A 6,297-nucleotide genomic window follows, 5' to 3' on the forward strand; every position below is an offset into this window, starting at 1 on the left:
TTGCAGCAGGAGCCAAACACCACCTCTCCCAGGCCCCAGAGGGTGGAGAGCATGTAATGCTGGCAGTGTTTGTAGCAAACAAGTAAGGTCAAGGTTTCTTGGTCTGGCAGTTTACCAGAACCCACCCTGCACAAAATTAACAAGAACATTATTTCTAGTAAATCCTGAGAGGAAAAGGCAACCAGCTACAGCTTGGTGCTCAGGTGAAGCGAGCTTGAGGTCCCACCTGCTGTGTTTGTCAAGCGTGAAATCATTCAGTATAAACTGTGGGGTTTGCTCAGCTGTACATCCCATTACAACAGGTCATTTCTGAAAAATCAGATGCCTGTTGGGGGAAATCCTGTTTCCTATTTGTTTCTCTGAGTTGCTGTAGACAGAGCCCTGCTCCACTGCCACGGAGTGAGACAACATCACACACCAAACACCATCCCTCACGTCAGAGCCGGTGCTGCAGAGCACAGAGGGGCGAGAACAGCCAGCTGAGAACTGACTGGGGAAATCTTTAAGAGGATCCATCCAGCCTCAAGGCCTGGCTAGGAAAAAATACCAAAACATGATCATTAATCACAGTTGGATATCCTAATGTGCTTGCAGTTAAGTTAAAGTGTTTTCTGAAGTAGATCCTGAGTGCCCAAAGAATCTATTCCCCACAAACTGAAATTCAGTGCCAGCACTTGTGAAAGCAATTGCTGGTGCAGCAAGGTGATTTTTAATTTTTTGGTTTTTTACATAGTGCCAAATGTGAAACTATGGAAGGCATGAATCATCAGCTGCTGAGCCCAAACCCTGACCTGCTTTGGTTGCTTTTCCTCACCAGGCAAAGAGAATATGAACTTCATAGGCTGAGCTGCATTATGGGAGGGTAGCACACCACAGCATCATGAAGTGCAGTGGTCTGGAAGCCACTGCTGCTATGAGGTATCAGCCTGGAAGTGTCAGATGGGGAATGACTACACAGAAAATGTCTGAACAAAAAATGTCGTATCTGTACATACATGCAGACATGTACACAAATATAGTTCTTACTGTGGAACTAAGAAGAGTTCTTCAGTTTTTGGAAGTGTTTTTTACCTCATACTGAAATAATTGAAAAGCTACTGATCTGGGAAATAACATACAGAATTCTTAATCCTTTTCCCACAGGTAAGTCTCCTTACTTATAAATGAAGAAAAAATTTCCATCTGAACATAAAGGAGCCAAATCTCTGTCAGACTAATGAATTTATCAACTGTTAATTTAAAAAAGTGCAAGATTCAGAGGAAGGCCAGCACAGCACACCAATTATTACAGGAGCTCACACAGTTCCAGATTGTTGCAGCAAGAGGTGAAGAAGGTTTTTCTTACCATTTGTCAAAATTCCCCCAAGGCGGTTGACGCTATGTCTGGTGCTCATTCCTTGTCCCAAGGTGCTCTCAAATTGAAGACATCTGCACCTTACTGTGCCATACAACAGTGGTTTAACCTCACTGCTCCTGGAGCCAGTCACAAAACCGCCACTGATTTCATCAGGCACAGGGCAGGAGTCTTGTTTTAACTACATTTGTTAAAAAAATGAATTTGCCATCTTTGGGAATTGCTACAGGGCCTATTTACTTTTTCACCAGGCTTTCAAAGACCATTAAAGCAGAGCACAGACATTCCCAGGGTTATGAATTTTACTGGTATTTTCAGGAGAACACCAAGGCTGATAAGGTTGAGTGAGAAGTGTATTTTGATTTCGTTCGGCTATTGTTCTGTCATTGTGATTTGTACAATTCAATTTTACGTATTTTGCATTGCTATTAAAAGGTAACAAATACATGAAATATCAAGCCATCCTGGGATACAAAACATGAATCATCACCAGATTGAATTAGCCAATACTCAAGTGGGATACTCCTTTCCTGCCTTCTCCTGTCCCGATGACCTTGAGAAAGGGCTCACAAGACACATTTCCATGCTGTTGGATCCCTCCCAAGGCAGCAGGCAGCTTGCACAGGCATTGTTTAACCTTGAAACCTTTTTAGGAAAGCTCTGGACTCGAGACAACATTGTAGGCGATCTATACAGGGCAAGCATCCATAATGGCTCCTCAACGTTCGCCACGTCCAGGTGACTGCAGAACCCTTCTTCTACTCAAAGCAGAGGATTCAGTCCCAGCTTGTTGCCAATCCTGCCTTGCCTCAGCCAAAACTAACAACAAGAGTTAACACAAACTACCGTGGCTTTAACATTTTGCTGAGGACTTACTGCCTGGTAAGGTTTCCCCCCTTGTATCAGATAAGATAATCAGCAGCTAAAGAGAAAGACCTCCAGCAGGCAATTCAGAGACCCCAAGTTCCTATTTCACGTGGCAGCAGCCTCTTTTTCTCTGTTTTCTGCCTTGCAACACTAGGAGAAGCCACTTAAGCTACACATTAAGCTTTTTTTTTCTACTGAATATAATCCATATCACTGTAAACAAATCAGTATCTCAAAAACATTTGGCTGATTTGCATAATACTGAAGGAAAGCCTTGTCTTGTGCAATGACAAACCATCCACTTGCTGTTCATTTGAAGTCTGAATTCTGGCTGCTCAGGCTTGGCCATTGAGCCTCTTGCTGCATAACAGCAGTGTTTCTTGAAAATTCCCCTGAAAGGAACAGTTCCCCAATTCTCATGTACCTCCATTTGTCCCTGGGTGTTGGTGGCTGGTACCTGGAAGCAGGTCTGTGCAACATCTGCCAGCAATTTTGGAATACGGGCAAGAAAATTCTAACTCAAGTCTACCTATTCCCAAAGCACTGATGCAAGGCAAAGAAAATAATGCAAAGCAGAAATCGAGATTCCCTGTCCTCTACTGTCTTTTTCTTTCTTTCTGCAACAGATTAAAAAGGATTTTACTTATTTTGGGTCTCTTCCTTCTTGAATTTTCCTAGCTGCAAGCTACTCCGCCCACAAAGCCTTAACCTTGTCCTTTAACAATGAACTTATGCTGGAGACTAACAGCTGACAAAGTCATTTTGCTAGATGAAAGAAGTGTGATTTGGTCATATTCTACTGAAGTATTTAAATGGGGTATGATCTGGTTTGAAAGAGAGGTAAGGAAAGGAAAGACAGACTGCTTTTGTGGCTGGTAAATATCCTTTGTTCAGGAAGTTTTTTAATGAATAATATTAACATTAACAGGATCACACCTTGCTATAAATAAACAGAAATCCTTCCTCTCTCTCTCTCCATTTATGAAAACTTCAAAATGCAGAAAGAAGAACTGTCACAGATCTGTCATTTCCATGTCCTAATGAAAACAAGCAGTTGTCTGACATCCTTTGGCAAACAGTTTAGGACTTGAATCCCTGCATGTACGTTTGCATAGGTAATGAGCTAATTTCCTTAGCCAGGGAATGAATAACCCAGGGATGAGCCATTTTTCAGGAACACACACAGGGATGGGCCACACGCAGTGCACAGAGTGCTGCCAGCACAGCAATCTTCTGTGACTGATCTCTGCTGTCGAACACCACTGATAGCTTTTGAGCAAACCATTAAAAATACAGGCAACAAGAATTCATCTTCTTCCTCTGATGGACAGACCAGTGAAAGGAATTACTCCCTAGCCCTGCAGTCCTGCTCTGGACACTCTTCTCCCCGTGCTCTTCCCCCAGAGCAGCTGCACACGCATGAGCGCGCATCAGCAGCGGGCAAGGAATGAGACAGCATTTTCCAGATCTAAATCCCAATGACTAATGAGAGGCTGTCCCCTTGCTGTGCAGCTATCAACAAAACTGTCTTCCTAGACATAAAATCCCTTCGTTATTCAGTTTGCTTCAGAGATTTCAAACTGGGATATATGAATCTAAACCAACACTTGCTTTCGGTCTTTTCTTGGCTTTTTACACATTTTTTCAAGGGTTTTTATTTTCCCTTTAAATACACAGATTCGGAATTTAAGTCTATAATTAAGAGTATTACAGAATAGGCAGTGAATCTGAAAAGACAGAAAAGAACAAACAAAATCATCAGAATCTATTAAGTGAAAACTGAATTTCTAAGGGCTCTTTCTCCAGAGACATGCTGACTGGAATAGCCAGAGCGTTTGCTTCCCGAGTACGGCCAAACCATTTATCAGACAAACCATTAATCAAACTCATTGTTTGGCACTGTTCACTCTGTGGCTGCCCACCTCCCATCCAGCTGTAGCTGCAGGGCTCCGACCCTAAACAAAAGGGGAGGGGCCAAGATGAGATTTTGCACCTTAAGCAGATTATCCAGCAGATGGTGCTGGCATTTGACAACTTGGTGATGGAACTGCAAAAAGGACACTGAATTCTTGGGACAGGCAACATCAGAGCGGGTTAAGAGCTGTGTTTAAAGGAAGTGGTTATAATTACCAGACAAGGGAAGAGCAGCCATGAGACTTATTGGCAAGATCCCAGGGCCTAAGTGATCGATCTGCTGGAACTGGCAATATCAACTCTTTACAGACTAGCTTGAAGTCTGAGGAATAGTTTGAACACTTCAAGGAAGTACTTCCCAGAAATACTTGGAGGAAAAGTATTTTCATGAATAAGGGTGGAGGAACAGTATCTTTTGGCTAGCTGTTCTTAGAACCACTAAAAACTTGTGAGAACTATCAGGGCAGCTCCAAACATCCCCACACCACTATTATTATAACATCACTTACTGAATTGTTTCAAGTATATTTTTGGAGTAACACTTCACAATGACACTTTCCAAATAATTTTCCAAACCGTATTTTAAATTGATTTATCTCAGCCATTTCTTTCATTCCAGCAGTGGTATGCAGCTCTGTAAAGTATACCAACACTAAACTAGGCAACTGAAGAGTGACTAAATATCTACTGATGTTAGTTGGTGCATGGGTATCTTTCTCATCTAGAAAGTACCTCCTAGAAGAGACTGACCTCAGAAAGCAATGAGCAGGTTGTTACAGCAAATATATGGCTGTTTTCCCTGGCTCCATGGTGAGGCAACAGCTCAAAAGAGAAAGAAAGAAAAAAAAAAAAAGAGGCAAAGTCGTGGTGTACCTCATTCCTGAGTAGGTACACTCCTCATACCTGTTCCTCTACAGATATAAAAGAAAACTTACAACTCAGTCTGCCAACAAATTTGATGTTTTAATTTGATGAACCAATAGTATAACCTGAATATGTTATTCAGATACCCCAAATTATAACAGCTATTAGACAAAAATCCCAACTAGTGTTCAGTAAGGAAATGTCTTTGAATAATTAATACCTTTCATGTGTTCATGGCAGCATCCTATGCTATGCCTATCACAAGGGAAGGGATGTCACCCCCTGCCTTGCTCCATATTTAGCATCTTTTGTAACTGCTACCAAAAAAAGTTGTGCCAGATTATGAACCTGCAAATCTGTGCCTGCTGCCCCCGTAGGGCAGCACCATTACAAAGGCACAGAGAACAGGTTCTTGCCCCTGGAGGAGCAGCAGATGCTCTGAGCCAGGAGGATGGCAGAGAAACACTGCCCCACCACTTGGGAGGGATCACACCCATGAAGAATGACTTCAATACCTGCAACACCGTTCACTTCTCTGCAGCATCTCACTGCAGGTCAGGTTATAAGCCTGTTGCTTGTTTTGTCTCATGTTTGCTTCAGTTCCTTCCTGATAATGGTCTTAATATGTAAACAAATATAATGATTAGGTCACATCCAGTTACTCGTGAGAAGAGCACGTTTCTATGTGAAACATGGCACATGAAATATTCACACACTGACATGTGTTACAGCAGGATGCACACAATTCTGAAATAAAAGCAGCAGGAAGGAAAAGAGGGAAGTTGCTAATTTTTTTCAGTCTTCAGTCCAGACCCTGTGATTTCATCTCCTGGGAGAAGTGACTGCTACAACAAGAGCAGGTTTTCCCTTAGAATTAGGAAAATCTCTCCCTGACTGGCCCCTTATGCTGCTGTCACTGCTCTTAGGCAGCAGTGTCTACCACAGGTCAGGAAGGGCACTTCCTTGTTTCTCTAGGTTCTTCCATTAAGCATAAAACAGGGCATCAGGAGAGGGCTGCAAATTCAGCCAGTGATATGGAGATGCAAATTCATAGCCTTTAATAACAAGGCCTTCCAAAATCCTGGAGAGATTTTATCCTCTATTTTCAGCTGCTATTGGAATGGATCCATAAAAGCTTTACATTTAATGCTCTGCAGGACATACTGAACTTTGGGCTGCTCATCTCATCATTCACACTGAGAGATGATCTAGCAGTCCTGCATTCCTACTTGTTTTGTCAGTGGAGCATCATTCTCCTTCATTTTATTCTTTAAAATGCCAGACCACATCACTCTGCA

Source organism: Corvus kubaryi, unplaced genomic scaffold, assembly GCF_017639235.1.
Source record: "Corvus kubaryi isolate FWS band 111438036 unplaced genomic scaffold, C.kubaryi_AGA036_p1.0 37357, whole genome shotgun sequence".
In the NCBI taxonomy this organism is placed as follows: Eukaryota; Metazoa; Chordata; class Aves; order Passeriformes; family Corvidae; genus Corvus; species Corvus kubaryi.